General features: G+C 34.2%; 1 protein-coding gene across 1 annotated transcript in view; it reads right to left on the reverse strand.

Moving 5' to 3' along the window:
- PCDH17 (protocadherin 17) overlaps positions 1–16,660 on the reverse strand; it is a 108,454-nt gene that overhangs the window by 71,980 nt on the left and 19,814 nt on the right. The gene's annotated exons all lie outside the window — the stretch shown is intronic.

Here is a 16,660-nt window from a genome sequence, read left to right on the forward strand (position 1 = left end):
CCCTATACTGTACATTCATACACATTACTTCTTCTCGCAGCTGACTCAATGACAAAGCTTCTCCTGTTTTCTGCATCACTTCATATCACACCATTATGCTCTGAAGCAGCTATGGGTTTAGACAAGATCTCACAGCATGCAAGTATCACTGACACAGGGACCATGCAATTCAGGAAGCAGAGGGCCCAAGGTAAGGCTTAATACAGCACAATATGTGCTTTTTTTTAATACATATATCAGACTAATTAAAAAAAAAAGGACTTTTTATAGAATATTCTATGACTATTTGACTTTGTGAACTATTTTTTTAAAAAAATGAAAAGTTAAGAGTAGTAACTTTAAATATTATTTGAGTTTCAATGTCCACTAGAACTTTTGGGGAAGAAAAAACCCTTGCAAATTTCTTAATCTGTAATCTTCTCTTTGTTCAAGTGTCCTTTATCAATCTACATGCAAAGATGAAGGTGAACAGAAAAGGTTTCTGGATTCATTTCTCACTCCTAACGTCCCTTCACTGAGAGTTCGTAGAAAACGTTATTTTTTAATTCCCAGTTTCACTGGAAGCTGGAGCACCTCAATCTTTGTGTCCCTAATAACAAATTATCAGCTTTTAAAGATATACTAATCTTCTAGTAACAAAACCAGTGGTTACCAGTATCAGTGGGCAAAATACCTGCAAAACAATTTTGCCAATTTTTAAAAACAGAGTTACTTAGAAATTTAACATCTTAACAAAATAGAGTGCATCCTTTTGAATTGGACAAAAACATTTATCCAACTCTTCCTTGCTGTCAGTTAAAGGTAAGCATTGGCATCTTAGAACAAGTCAGGACAACAGAAGACTGTATACTAAGGAGGCAGTACAACATAAAAGGAAAATAGAAAAAAGTTATACAACATAAGAGCCATTATAAGATGTGTTAGGATTATAATGGTTTTAATTAGGTGGAGCTTCATAGGATGTAGATTCCTCTTCAGTTAGATATGGGGAAGTACTGGGAAAATTCTGCTTTCCTGTTCTTATAGTAACAGTATCTAAAAATGTTACATATTACTAAATTTATAAGCAGTTCTAATACAATGAAAACTGAAAAAGGAACTAAATTAATTTTCATGAGGAATTAAAAGCTATTTTTAAATTGTGTGTGTGTTTGTGTTAGAGTGTTTGATGAACAACACGCAGTAGTGTTGCTACTAAATATTAATTTGATGAAGATAGAAAAACAAGAGAAAGGGAGAAAAGGAGGAATTTTGAAAGGGAAAGAAAGAAAGAAATAAAGGCAGAGGGGAAAAAGAAAATAAAGAGAAGGAGGGAAAGAAAGGAAAAATCTAAGGGAGAAGGAAGCACAGTAGAAGGGAACTAAAAAAGGTTAAAAAAAAGTTTTATCATTCTGGACTTTCAAAAAGTACAATTTTAAAACTTTGCAACTGAATCAGTAGAAGAGCATTAGATATTTATTAATAATATCTGTACTTAATCTATTAAAATAGATAGGAATGTGAGAGATTGTATGTGTATATAATTATCATAATGAAATAGCCATTTGGCCTTTGACAAATATATAACAAATTTACTATTAAAAAGCACACTAGTTTTAACACAGAAAGTAACATTTTCATTATCTAGGCTCCAAGGGTGTCTGAAAACGCATTTAAAATAATCTGAATGTAAAATACCAGCATTTGTATTTGCATAGAAAAATGAAAAATAGGAGGGAAAGAGCCACAAGTTAACTTACATTAGAAGTAGAAGGGCATTTAGATATTTTCAACCATTGTGCTCTCAAAATGTATTCCTAGCTTGAACATGTATGAATCTTAAATTTTAGATCTTGGAAGAAAGCAAAAGTTGAGGTCAGACACTTGCAACCTTTTAGATCTCTGCAAAGTGATTAAATACGGTATTTGCAACTGTTAAAAATTCATCCTCCTCCATGAAAGCTGATCACTTGAATATTTTCATCTCAAATTCATCTTAAACAGGGTGACGATTAACAGTTGATTTGCAAATACATAATTTTTTATCATAAAATGTATACTCCAAATTTGTTAGTTGTTACATACTAGTTCTCAAGTATACACTGCAGAAACTTTAGGATGTGATCTTTTTCATCTACTTAAAACTCAGGAATAAAAAAGAAATAAAAGTTTTTTGTTTTTTAATGTGAATATTTACTCATTAAAAAAAAAAAAATTAACTAACTTGAAATACCCAATGTCCCCTTGTGGTTCTGTTGTTGCTACTTCGTGAGTTGAATACAACAAAAATTTAGAATTTCTTTCCTTTCTTTTGTCCAGAAAACACAAACAAACCAATAAACAATCAAGCAAACAATTTTAAGTGGATAAAGTCTGCAGGATTTGAATGGTTTCTTTGATTATTTGCCTTTATGTACTTCTGTACTAGTAATCAGCAAACTGTAGTATATTTATAAATGATAAATGAATTCAAATGAATAGTGAAAACAGAATGTTTTACTATTAAAATAGTAAAAATAGAAAACATAAACATTTGACAAAATTCAACATCTATTCATGATTAAATTCTCAGCATACTAGGAATATAAGGGAAATCTTTTCAACCATATAAAGAGCATCTAAAAAAAAAAAGTATAGCTAACATTGTACTTAATGGGAAAAGACTGAAAGCTTTTCTCCTAAGGTCATGAACCAGGCAAATATAAAAGATGCCCACACTCACCACTCCTATTCAACACTGAACGGAGAGCCTTAAGTTCCTCAGGCAAGAAAAATAAATAAAAGGCATACAGATTGAAAAGGAAGAAGAAAAATAATTATTATTATTCATAGACAACAATTATTTATGCAGAAAACACCAAAGAATCAAGACAATCAAAAATAAAACAAAAACCCCTCCTAGAACTAATAAATAAGTTTATAAGATTGCTACATTCAAGGTCATCATACAAAAAGTAATTTCTGTATTCTAGCACTGAACTACTAGAAACTGAAATTTCAAAAGCAACAAAATTTATAACCCACCACTGCCGTCAGGTCGATTCCAACTCATAGTGACCCTATAGGACAGCCCCAACGAGTTTCCAAGGAGCGCCCGATGGATTTGAACTGCCGATCTCTTGGTTAGCAGCCATAGCACTTAACCACTGAGCCACCAGGGTTTCCAAAATCTATAGATCACCCCAAATCAGGTATTTAGCTATAAATCTAAAAATAATAATAACGTACAGAATCTGTATGCTGAAGATTATAAAAGCTTATGGAAGAAATCAAAGAAGACCTAAATAAATAGAGACATATACTGTGTTTGTGAATTAGAATATGCAACATAATAAAGATGTCAATGCTCACCAAATGATCTATAATTTATCAAGATTTCATTAAAATTCCCAGCAGAATATTTTGTAGGCACAGGCAAGAAGATTCTAAAATTTATATGGGGAGTCAAAGTAACTAGAATAGTCAGAACGAATCTGAAAAAGAAAAACAAATGTGGAGGAATTACACTACACTATTTTAAGACTTCCTGTAAAGCTACAGTCATCAAGAGTGTAGTATTTCTGAAGGAATAGACACAGATCAATGGAACAGGAGGGGCTGGTCAGAAGTGGACCTATACAAATACAGCCAATTTATTTTGGACAAAGTTGCAAAGGCAATTCAATGGATAATTCAACAGAAAACAACCTGGACCGACACTTCACACCTTATACAAAACATAGCTCCGAATGAATCATAGATCTAAATGTAAAACTATAAAACTTCAGAAGAAAACATAGCAGAAAATCTTCGTGACCTGGAATTAGGCAAAGAGTTCTTAGACATGATACCAAAACCGTGATCTAAAAAAGTAAAGAAAATGGACTTTGTTAAGCTAAAAACCTTTTCTTTGTGGAAGACATTATTAAGAGAACTAAAATAAATAAATAATCAAGTTATGGACTGAGGGAAAATATCTGTAACACTTTATGCAGCATATGTAGAGAACTTTCAAAACTAACTAGTAAGAAAACAAACAACAACAACAATAAACAATTTTAAAATGGGCAAAGACTTCAACAGTCACTTCACCAGACAGGCTCAACTCATAGCAAATATGCACATGAAAACATATTCAGTATAATTAGCAATTAGGAAATAAAAATTAAAACTGTGATGAAATATGACTACACACCTATTGGGATGGTTAAAATAAAAAATACTGAAAATACCAAGTGCCGATGAGGTTGTGGAGCAACTAGAATTCTCATGCATTTAGGTGAAAATGCAGAATGGTGCAGTCACTCTGGAAGAGTTGGGCAAATGTCTTATAAAGTTAAACTTACACGTACCATACAAAATAACATCCCAATCCTAGATATTTGCTACAAAGATAGGAAAACGTATGCTCACACAAAAACTTGTATGCAAATGTTTATAGACCTCTCTTTGTCAAAAATGGGAATCAGCTCAGATGCCCTTCAACAGATAAATGAATAAACGAACTGTGGTATACAGATACAATGAAACACTACTCAGCCATAAAAACAAACCAACTATTGACTTCACTTGAACAAATCTCAAAAGCATTATGCAGAGTGGAATAAATCAGTCTCAAAAGGTGCATAATGTATAAAAGAATTCCATTTATAAGACAATCTCAAAATGGCAAAATTGTTATGACAGAGAACAGACCAACGGGTGCCGGGGATTAAAGGTGGGGGAAAACAACAACTACAAGTGTTAGCATAAGGAAACTTTTGGGGCGATGGGTCTATTGCATATCCTCATTGTGGTAGTGGTTTATGAAGCTATTCACGTGGAAATTCAGAAAATTACATTCTCAAAAAGGTCAATTTTACTGTATGGTAATTTTCAAAAAATACACCTGAGTTCATTAGCATCTCAAAGATGTCGAGAATTCTTCTGTCTCAGAGAATTATAAAACTACAAGTTCTTTGATTAAATATTCTCAATAAAGAGTGCTTAAACTTTGTCCTTAAAAATTACATCAAGCCAAATTCCTAAAGTCTATGCAAAAAGCCCACATTCACTTGGACAGGCTACAAATTCATTTGGTATACAAAGATCTATTCAACTACACAGGTAGGCCCAAGCAACAGCTCTGTAAAATAGTCACCTTAAGTATGAATTATTTACCTAGACTTTCACTTCTTTCAACGACTTTTCTTGTATGCAGCTTCCATTTATCTAGCCGTAAAATAAATACTTTAAATGAAGATTCCAGCCTGTATTTATAGGAAAGGTGTAGCTTCTTTTTTCAAGGAAAGGAATAAACATGGCTATATCATGAAGAACTGTGATCCATCGTCAGAAAAGCTGAGTTTAAATTTAGAAAAGTGCCTCTTAAAATTGGTTCTAGGCTTGGAAGTAAGTTAATATATGTTGGTAGAGACTCAAAAGATATGTTATATAAAATGATTAGCATCTAGTACCAAAATGTATGCAAAATATTGTCAAAATAAGTTTTCAACTTCATAAATTTGAAATACTTTCCACAATTTAGAGTCGTATCTTTTATATGAGATAAAGTATAGAAACTTCTTAGTTATATGATATTATTTTCATTATAACTTTTTCAATTTTTAAAATCCTATATGCAGCACTGTAATGACTATAAAAGATTCTCTGGGTGACACAAACAGTTAAGTACTTGGCTATTAACCAAAAGGTTGGGGGTTTGAATCTACCTAGAGGCACCTTGGAAGAACAGCGCGGTGATCTACTTCAAAAAAATCAGCCATTGAAAACCCTATGGAGCACAGCTCTGCTCTGACACACATGGGGTCACCATGAGTCAGAATTGATTCAACAGCAACCGGTTTGTTTTCTGGAATGATCAGGAAATAATGGTAACTGGTTGGAAGTCTGGCAAATTTTAAAACAATACTTCGATTTCTATCATCTGAGTCAGCTGTGGGATGAGAAAAATAAAGACTTCATCATCTTGAGTCCCATTCCGATGAATTTCTAAGAGAAAATATTAGAACACTAATATGCAAATGTAGTCCTGGAAAAGGCAGAGAGAAGAACCAAGTGAGCATTAGGGAACTGAATTCTATTGTCAGTTTTTCACCACCATACATTTTATTTAAGTAAATGTTGCTGGAATTTAATCTGCCAATCTGCACAATCACACTCCAATAATTAAATATATGAACAATTACCTTGATGTTAATTTGTCAACATTATCTTTTATTACTCATTACAGAGTCAGAATTTTTTCTATGGAAGGCTCTGGAACTTCTGGGATGACTGGTAGAGGGACACGGAAGATAGAGGATTATAAACTGCTGATGTTCTTAAGATCATCTGGCCTTTCTCTGTTTCTTTTCCAAGAAGGAGACCTTTGGGACAGATGCCACCATTCAGCCTAATGGGTAAATCCTTTTATTCCACAAACATGCTTTTTGTTCAGATCATAGGATGTGCAATAAAATTCTGTACTCAACAATGCAAAATTCATAATATCTGAAATCTAATCAGGAATTACGAGTCAGGCAATGAATCAAGAAAATGTAACCAATACCTAGGAGAAAAGTCAATCAATAGAAACAGACCCAGGAATGAGAGGGATGATGAAATTGGCTGTAAGTAAGCTCAAACCAAACAAACCAAACCCATTGCCATCAAGTCGATTCCGACTCATAGAGACCCTATAGGACAGAGTAGAACCATCCCATAGAGTTTCCAAGGAGTGCCTGGCAGATTTGAACTGCCAACCCTTTGGTTAGTAGCTGTAGCACTTAACCACTACAGCACCAAGGTTTCGAGAGTGTTAAAGCACGACTCTGGGAGTGAATGACTTCTTAAATTTTGTACCCTACTTGCCTCCTTTGCCTTGCTCTAATCTTGGGCCTGGAGAAGAGAAATGGAGGATATTAACAAAAAAGAAAAGAAAAGAAAAAAAAACCCAAATGGAGCTTCTAAAAATGAAAAGCACAATATCTGCAATAAAAATATACTTGATAGGACTGATAGCACTTAGACATTCAAGATCAAAAGATGCAGTACTTTGCAGAAATATTAAATTTATTTTTTGTGTTCATCTGTATGAGCATTATATTTTGTGTCAACGCCGTCTTTACACATTTGTAAGACATTAGAGGCTAAAGAACAAGCCCAGTGGCACAGTGGTTAAGTGCTCGGCTGCTAACCAAAAAGTCTGCAGTTTGAACCCACCAGACATTCTGAGGGAGAAAGACATGGCAGTCTGCTTCCATAAAGATTACAAACTTGGAAATCCTACGGGGCAGTTTTACTCTGTCCTCTAGGGTCACTATGAATTAGAATTGACTAGATGGCAACGGGTTAGACGGTAAAGTCAGGTATGTCAAATGCGAAAAGGATCTCCCTTTGACTGCAATAAAAATATGGAGGAAATTTGAGCTCTAGAAGAATTGATGTAGAATAGGAATTATTAAAAAAAATTAAAAAGTATGTCTTTGAAGCCATCATAAAGAGAGCAAATTAGGTCTCAAACTAATTTAGGGTTGGATGTATAGCGAAGAAAAGCAGTGTTTCTTCTAAAAATACACAATTTTAAGTATGGGGTTAAATCATAACATTATAGGTACGATTATATTTAGACATTCAGTACTTTCCTAATCCAGGTATAAAGGGGAGTGGAATTTTGAAAAATCCCTGTGAGTTAGGGACAGGAGGTTGATTGCATACATTGATGCCATTGGGAGGAAAACCAAACAAAATGGACTGAACTTTTTCCTTAATTCAAAGGCACTCTTTTCACAGTGATAACAAGCTTTCTCTTTGCAGCAGACTTAACACAAGGGAGTATTAAGAGGCGAATAATTCACTTTAAGCCTTTTCATACCACCATTGCTTCTGGTAGCTTTGCCTTCCACAGAATATATGGTGTGGTTCTTTATACGTTGCTGAAATAGGCAACAGCATTTTAAGCCACCGCTTACAAAGTTATCTGACAGCACCTATGGCTTTGGAATTTTTAAAGAGCATGAAGTATGGCAATAACTGTATGTATCAGTGATTTTCAAAATAATACATTTTATACAAGTAGAGTGTGGTTGACATTTGTGTTTTGCTACTAAAGGTATAATAAAAACATGAGAAGGCCGTACCACATTTAGAAATAAACAGCATTCCTTTAAATTAAAAATGGGAGGGCACTGTAAGCAAGAATTTTAAGTCTACTTCCCAAATATGATGGCATGGGTTATTGTATTAAAACCCCTTATAAATGTTTCCTTCTTCCTAAATGACATTGATAATTTTGACAATAACTTCTGTGTCAGTACTTAATTATGCAATTTACGAATCTTGAAGAAATTCATGTTTGATAAGAACAAAGTTGAGATATTTAAAAGGTAAGATGAGTGCTATTTAAAAACAAACAAAACAAAACTCATTTGCCGTTGATTCGATTCCAACCGATAGTGACCCTATAGGACAGACTAGAACTGCACCGTAAGGTTTCCAAGACTGTAATCCTTAAGGGAGCAGACTGCCACATCTTTTTCCTGTAGACCACCTGCTATATTCATATCGCCAACCTTTCGGTTAGCAGCTGAGTGCTTAACCACCGTGTTACAAGGTCTCCTTGAGTGCTATTTGGTATCTACAGTTGCACAAAAAATAAGGAACACTACACATGCCCTTTATGTATTTGTTGAGTCTGAGATCCCAGGGGCCACTGAGATGTCCCTGAATGCTAACTGTGCTTTCTTCATGGCAATACCATACTGTTAATGCCATAAGTTGATCCCTTAAGGAAATATAACAGAACTTAAAGGCTGCTAACTCCAGCTTCTCCAACTCAGCCATTGTCTTCAGTGCAGCCAACCTCTCCTTCTCGGCCCTGCCCAATACCCATTCTTCCCTTTTCATCCAGTGGGAGCAGAAGGGATGAGTTTGGAGGTGTCTTCTTTTCTGCCTTTTGCTATCTCTCAGTCAGAATTTTAGTCTTAGGAGATTCTCCTCGGCTTTCCTCCTACCACGTTCTTTTTTCCTCTCTATTAAGAATTTGAAGAATTTTGCTCGTTGGAGGGATTATCTAAAACTGGATTCCCTGCAGTGGGTCTCCATAAATAAGAGCTTCAACATTTACATATAGCCAATGAAAATTCATTATAATTCTGAGACAGTTTCTTCTAGTACTTTGAACAAATGGAGTTAGAGAAATGCAAGGAAGAAAAATTGGCAACACATTATTTTACTTATTGTCACTATGAATGCTGAGTCTTTTGACAGATACATTTCCTTAAAAATCTTAATTTGTTTTAGGAAAATTACAAATTACAACATTTAGGACTCAAAATCAGTTTTTTGTCCAATTTATTCAGCTATTGTGGACATGCTTTAAAACTCTACTGTACTGAATATAAATGTATATATATATACAGAGAGAGAGAGTGGTTATGCATATTCTGTGCTGGGAAATTTTGAGTATGCTGTCTCATATTTTGGTCTTTAAAAAAAACAGCATTATTGATTTTTTTATTCATTTGGAAACCCTGGTGGCGTAATGTTAAGAGCTAAGGCTGCTAACCAAAATGTTGGCAGTTTGAATCCACCAGGCACTCCTTGGAAACCCTGTGGGGCAGTTCTATGCTGTTCTGTAGGGTCAATATGAGTCGGAATCAACTCGACGGCAACAAGTTTGTTTGCTTAATTCATTCACCTACACTGCCTCCGGGTAACAGTAGAATTACTGTTCATATTTTTTTTAACAGAAAAATTGCAACTGACTTTCACAGAGTTGCCCATCATATACAAATTAATAGCAGAAAAATAACACTTGCCAGAGACTGCCAGCACCAGTCAGTTGCTGTGATAATGGAGAATGATAATGAATCACCCCAATAATTACAGAAGTGAGTGAAGGAGAAACTAATGAAAATTGCCTTGGGGGAAAAAAAAATAAGTTGGAATTGACTGAACAGCAACAGGTAAGTGAAAAAACGTTATTATCACCCTAATATGAAGATGGCTTTTTAGAAGAGTCTGCACTTTACCTTTCTAAACTATCATATTAAATTATTTTAATATTCTAGGCATCATGTTTTATGGAATGAACGTTTTCATTTGACCAATTATATAAAAAGGTAGTAATGGCCATTTACTATAAAATATTCAAACGCTTGCAGTATGCTTAACCAAATAATTATTTATCATCAGTACAAACCACTGCCATTGGGTCTATTCCAACTCAGAGCAACCCTATAGGACAGAGTAGTACAGCCCCACAGGGTTTCCGAGGCTGTAATATTTACAGAAGCAGAAAGCCACATCTTTCTCATGTGGAGTGGCTGGTCAGTTCGAATCACTGTCCTTTTGGTTAGCAGTGGTGCACTTAAGCCCTGCACAACCAGGGCCCCTTATCGCCATTACAGTCTTATAAAATAGGCACTTAAGAGAACTTACCTTTTAACATGTGAAAGAAGTTTAAGATATTACATTTAATCATTAATTATGCACAATTCACAGGCAGATGAATAACTAACTTAAAAGTTGAACCAAAAATATACCCACTAAACACTGTATCAGTTTATTTTGTCCCAATACACTAAAATTAAAAATACTATGAACGGGGAAATTTCAGTAAACACAATTCCCAGTCTTGTTCTTCAAAATATCAAATTATCAATCAGAAATAAAGTCAACTATCATTTAGATAATGAGATACATTTTATAAATAAATTATCAGTAAGAGCGGTTTCCTGTCTGGTTTTTGCCTCAACCTTTCAAGTTTTGATAGGTGCACCCCAATTCCTAACGGAAGGGGGAAAAAATAGAGAGAATTCAAACTGAAACAGAACAATGCAACACCTTTCCAATGTTTTTCCTTCCTTTAACTCTAGATAGAGAACTTTTAATTATTTATAATTATAAGCAAACAAATAGTAAACCAGAAAATCAACCAATATATCTTACTTACAATAATTAGCAAATACTTTTCAGGGATTTTGAAGTCCTCAAACTTTTGCCTGGATTTCAAATATCATTTTCTAATCCTCTCCAAATACAGAAAAGCACTATAAAAATTTAAATTTCCAAAGAAATTAACACATTGGATTTGGATTTCTGGTTGATATATATATATATAATTTGAAAAAAACATTATGGAAATTTATAAAATATATACACATAATTTAAAGACTTGTCTCCAGAAATAACTATTGCAAAAGAAAAGGCATTCTAAAAACTGTGGAAAGAAATTATTAATCAAATTTATGAGTATTAGATTACTAGAATATTCATCATTTTCTCTCTGAAATACAAGAATACGAATCACATTTAAAATGTATGATTCAGTAGAAGTAGTCTACTTTAGGTGGGCGTTCATACCTGGAATTAAAATAAAGCAAGTATCTTCACCAATGTTAACATATTTTTAATTAAACATTAGCAAAAAACGAAATGAAATATCTTTACTCTTTATCAGACTGTCACTTAATATCTAATTCAAGCATCTCCAGTTCTTTCTTTGCTGAAAGACTTCAATTCCAAGAATTTTTCTCCCCTAAAGAAGCAATCTTATGTAATAACAATCACTTCATGAGACAATAGGTGTGTATTTCTCCATACACTATCTAGCTTAGAAAGAACAGAGGATCATTTTGATTTTGTTAACAACTGTTTATAATCTACATGGTACAATTTTTTACACATGCATAAATGGAAAACAATTAACAAGTATTGTTAATATTTAGCCGAGCCTTAGAACAGTGTTTAGTCAATTCTAGCCCGCAGTCTGCTGCCTGGTTTTGAAAATAAAGTTTTATAATAACTCAGCCATGCTCATTCATTTATGTGTTCTTTGGCTGCTTTTGTCCTTCAATGGCAGGGTTGCGTAGCGTGACAGAGACGGTATGCTTTTAGCAGAAAAAGTTGCTGACTTTTGGCTTAGAAAGAGGGTATGTGACTTCTAAAACAATTTACATTTTTTATTCTGCTCATTCCTATAGATAAAATATTAATGAGGATTGCTTACTTATGCACTATGCTTAATTAGGTGCTAATTTAGAAAAAAAAGATACACACACACACACAAAGATATTTTCATCTTCTGTAGGACAAAGACTCCCCTCACAGGGTGGGTACACTTCATTTGGAAAGTGCCAGATTAGAAAGCTGTTTCTACTTTTTTAAGTGGATTTCAGTGTTAGCTGTATCTGTTGCATGTTTATATTCAATTTCAAACTACTTAAAACTGTTGAGACACTCAGTGCCATCATGGGAACACCTGAGAACAAAACGCACTTATGCACATGAAGGTTCCTGAAGTGTATTACAAATTTCTCTAGAGTGTACTTACGATAAAAGTAAGTAACCCGTTCTTTCCCACAAAGACATCGCTCTTCAGTTCTCGGTTACTTCAAAGAATTCACTCTTAAACTCACAACATCTTCTTTTTATTGCTGTGGTTCCTTAGTTATTTCATAGGGTGACCTTGCCACAGTGTTCTAATACTTCCAAACCTATTATTACCTTTCAATCTCACAGAGCCATAATAATTATCTTTTTTTTTTCAGATAGGGCAACTGAGGTTTGTGGAATTCCGGAAGAAATACATGAGTAAGTAACCTGGTCAAGTTTCTTTTGACTCAAAATCTTACCCTCTTTCAAATAAAAAATCTGCAAGTAATACAGGTGTATTACGCATTCTACTCTATCACTGTCACGTTTGTTTTACAGATTTATTATTCGTATTCTAATAACACTTGTAAACAAACACTCCCTTATAGTTTTTTTAATAGTTTCTAAAGAGCCTTGGTGGCACAGTAGTTAAGAGCTCGGCTGCCAACCAAAAGGTCTGCAGTTCAAACCCACCAGCTGCTCCTTGGAAACCCTATGGGGCAGTTCTACTCTGTCCTATAGTGTCACTATGAATCAGAGTTGACTCGATGGCAACAAGTTTACAGTTTCTAATACCAGGTCATGGCCCCTGGAATGACTTTGCTTCTATAACTGTTTAGGTCTAAATTAGATTTAACACAAATAAAAACAATGAAGTCTACTGGACAATCTTAATTAGAATAAAAGAATAAAAGCCCATTCTATGATCTAATCTGAGAATCTTGGGCTTTTTCTAGACTCTCCAAAATTTGGGGAAATATTTCCACTATTCTAGACCAAACTAGAGAACCTTTTGAAATGACTACTGGTCTCTTATTTGGAAGACCCTGTGGCAGCAGGTTGTACACAGACTCCAGCAGTGTTTTTGATGTTTAATATGTTGAAGCCCGGTGGCACAGTGGTTAAGCGCTCAGTTGCTAACAAAAATGTCAACGGTTCAAACCCACCAGCCACTCCATGGGAAAAAAGAGCTGGTAATCTGCTCCTATACAGATGACAGCCTAGGAGACCAGAAAACCATATGGAGCAGTTCTACTTTGTCATATAGGGTCGCTATGAGTCAGAGTCAACTCAACAGCACACAACAACAACAAAATGTGGAGGCATTGAAGAATTCTTTAAATAGAACTGTGGTCTGGGAACTAAGTTGCAGTACTACATAACAACAGTTGTTCACACTAAAAGATGTTCTTGAGCTTTATAGATACCTTAATATGATAAATGCATTTCAACCATGAGTGACCACATGGTGCAGGAATTAGAACCTAATCTCATTAAGTCGAGTGACGCTAGTCCTCTATTCCTAGATGTTCTGTACATATTTGTTATAATTTCTATAATTGGATTTTCTCATTATAAAAGTATAAATGAGATCAGAGCTATGGAATGTCTCTCAGACCTCTAAATTTACAGTACCCATTGTCCTACAACAGGTCTATCATTGACTCTTCTCTTCAACTCCTACTTGGTGTAAGCTTTTCTTCCTCCATGGATTTCTTCCATAAAATGCACAGTTCTTAAAAAAGGCAGAATCACATCTTTCCACTTCAGAGTTTACCTCGGTAGTTTGAGGAGTTTGAGATATCTGGAAGCCAATTATTACAAGCTATTCCACCAAAAGTTGGATATACTTTTTAACTATTTAACATGAAGGTAACTGATCCTGGTTTAAAAGAAAAAAAAAAAATTTTTTTTTTTTTTTTAGATGGGTCAAAATCTCAACTTTTAATAAAATGAATTACCATTTGGGTAAAATTACTTTTTTATGTAATAACTATTCAGGAATGAGATTCTACTCATATAATCACTACCATATAGTGAACTGTTTTTAAGAGAATATATCTGCATATCACTACCTCAAGTTTAACTGATCCAGAATATGTCATTTGTTCTTAATACCAATAATACTTATATGTTAATATTTATCCAGCATTAAGTATTTATTATATTCCTTATATATACAATCATATTTCATCTTTAATCCTTATAACAGCCATATGAGTTACAAATATTATACCTGATAAGACAACATTAAAAAAAAATAACAGTTAAGCAAATTGCCCTGGACTAAAAAGCTAATTATTATTATTTTTCTTAACCAGAAACCTTGGGAATAGAATCTCAGTGTAGAAAATCTGAATATCTATCAGAGAATGACTGACCAAATAAATTATTATATATCTGCTAATTGGTCCAGAATCCCAATTAGTGTTCACTGTCAAGATAATATGGTACTAACTACATTTATTGACATAGAAAAACTACATGATATATTTATATAATTTAAGGTAAAAAGCAATTTAAAATTAGTATGTTTGCTAAATACCAGTTTCTGTTAAAAAGCTTTGAGCTTGTATTTGTGTGTGTGTGTGTGTGTGTACATGCATGCAGTTCCATGAGGGCCTGGAAGGATATGAAGGTTCACAATCTCTTATTCAAAATTATTGTGCCCATATATGTGCACAGACATCCCTAACTTTTTCATATTTTAGAAGGATAATTTGATGTATATCTTCTTTACTATCCCTCCCAGTATGGACTGGTGCAACACCTCAAAGATAAACATACTAATATTTCTGCAAAGAAAATGTTAATATCTATGCTAGGTGGAATAAGTAAAGCCTATAAATAGCCTTAATCAATTCTGGTCTCAGTCCTTTGCATTTTGGAATTGGAGAGAAGGAATTATGGAGTAGCACAAGAAAAGGTTTACAGTAGATACCTGTGTAGTTACAACTTTTTAGGAGTCCTTGGCTGGTACAGTAATTCACTCGGCTGCTAACGGAAAGTTTTGTGGTTCGAGTCCACCCAGATGTGCATCATAAGAAAGATCTGGGGATCTACTTCTAAAAATCAGCCATTGTAAACCTTATAGAGTGCAGTTCTACTTTGACAAACATGAGCCGTCATGATTTGGAATGAACTTGAGGGCAGCTGGTAACGGGTAGTAACTTTTTTAATGCACCTTTCTCTATTTACAGTCCAAAAGTATATAATGAGCTCTTACCATATATCAGGCACTCTTTTAAGGTGTGGGCTTTTATTATAATTTTTGTAGTGAGCAATTATTCCTCTTAAAATTAAGGGGTAAAAATAAGCACTTCATTAAAAAAAAAAAACAAACTCAAGGACAAATAATGTACTGGAAAACAACTTGAAATTTTTTTAATACAAAGACATTCATTTTTACATGTCAAAGTTTTGTAGTTGTTGCTATCATTTTTCCCCAGAGTAAAAGCCTCTTCTTGTAGGGAAAACTATTGGAGTTGCTAAAAATCAAACAAGAGAGAGGAGACTGCCCCTGTGGTGAAATGTATAGTTGCTCCTTCCCTGGAGGAGGCTACAAAATTTCCAGTCCAATGATTGAGTAGTTGAAACCCAGAAAGCACCAAGCTAGCTGTTCCCCAATCTCAGCTATACAGGTCTAGAGGCACAAAGTCTCAGAAAAGTAGCATCACCTTTGAAGTATCCATCACTGATCAGAAAAAATGGAGTCCAAAAATCTCATTTATTTCTGTCTTGAATGTACTCGAAGAATTCTTATTTGCAGATTACCTTATTCTATGGATTTTAGAAATATTATCTTCTCACTATTACTACAAGGAGCTCTGGTGGGTCAATGATTAAGTGTGTATCTGCTCACCAAAAGACTGGCAGTTCAAACCTACCAGCTACTCTGTGGGAGAAAAGATCTGGCAATCTGCTTTTTTTAACGATTAGAGCCAAGGAAACACTATAGGGCAGTTCTACTCTGTCACATAGGGTCGCTATGGTTGGATTCTACCTGATGGCAGCTAACAACAACAAAAAAAAACTACTGGTACATTAGACACATTTTTGTATAAATGCAAAATACAAAGCAAATAATATCGCCTCAAAAGAAACGAAAAAGTTCAGAGTTGTTCTCTTCCCTAACTGCCTGATTTCTCCTTCCTTTTTTCCAAACTGGGAAATCATGTCACCATATATAGTTAGAAAAATGGAATTTCCCCCTTTCTGAAGGCTCATGAGTTTATTCAAATATAGTCGGGTAGCTTATAAACGCTATACACGAAATACAAAAAAGACAAAGTATAAAGCTCTTCCCTAGTCTACTTTGATTTACAGATCCTGATACCCTTTTTCTTGAGAGGACAGGACATCACAAATATGAAATGATGCACCCAGTAGCAGAGTGCATAAACAGCTCAAGCTGAAAGCATAACAATAAGCTCTCAGTCTACTATTGCAGAACCAATAAATAAGCATAATGAAAATCGTGACACATTATTACATTACTCTGCATCGCCTCTATTCATTAAAAAAAAAAAAAGATGAGTGCATTTAAAATAATTTCACATGTCAA

The sequence above is a fragment of the Loxodonta africana genome, chromosome 17 (genome assembly GCF_030014295.1).
Source record: "Loxodonta africana isolate mLoxAfr1 chromosome 17, mLoxAfr1.hap2, whole genome shotgun sequence".
NCBI classification, from domain to species: Eukaryota; Metazoa; Chordata; class Mammalia; order Proboscidea; family Elephantidae; genus Loxodonta; species Loxodonta africana.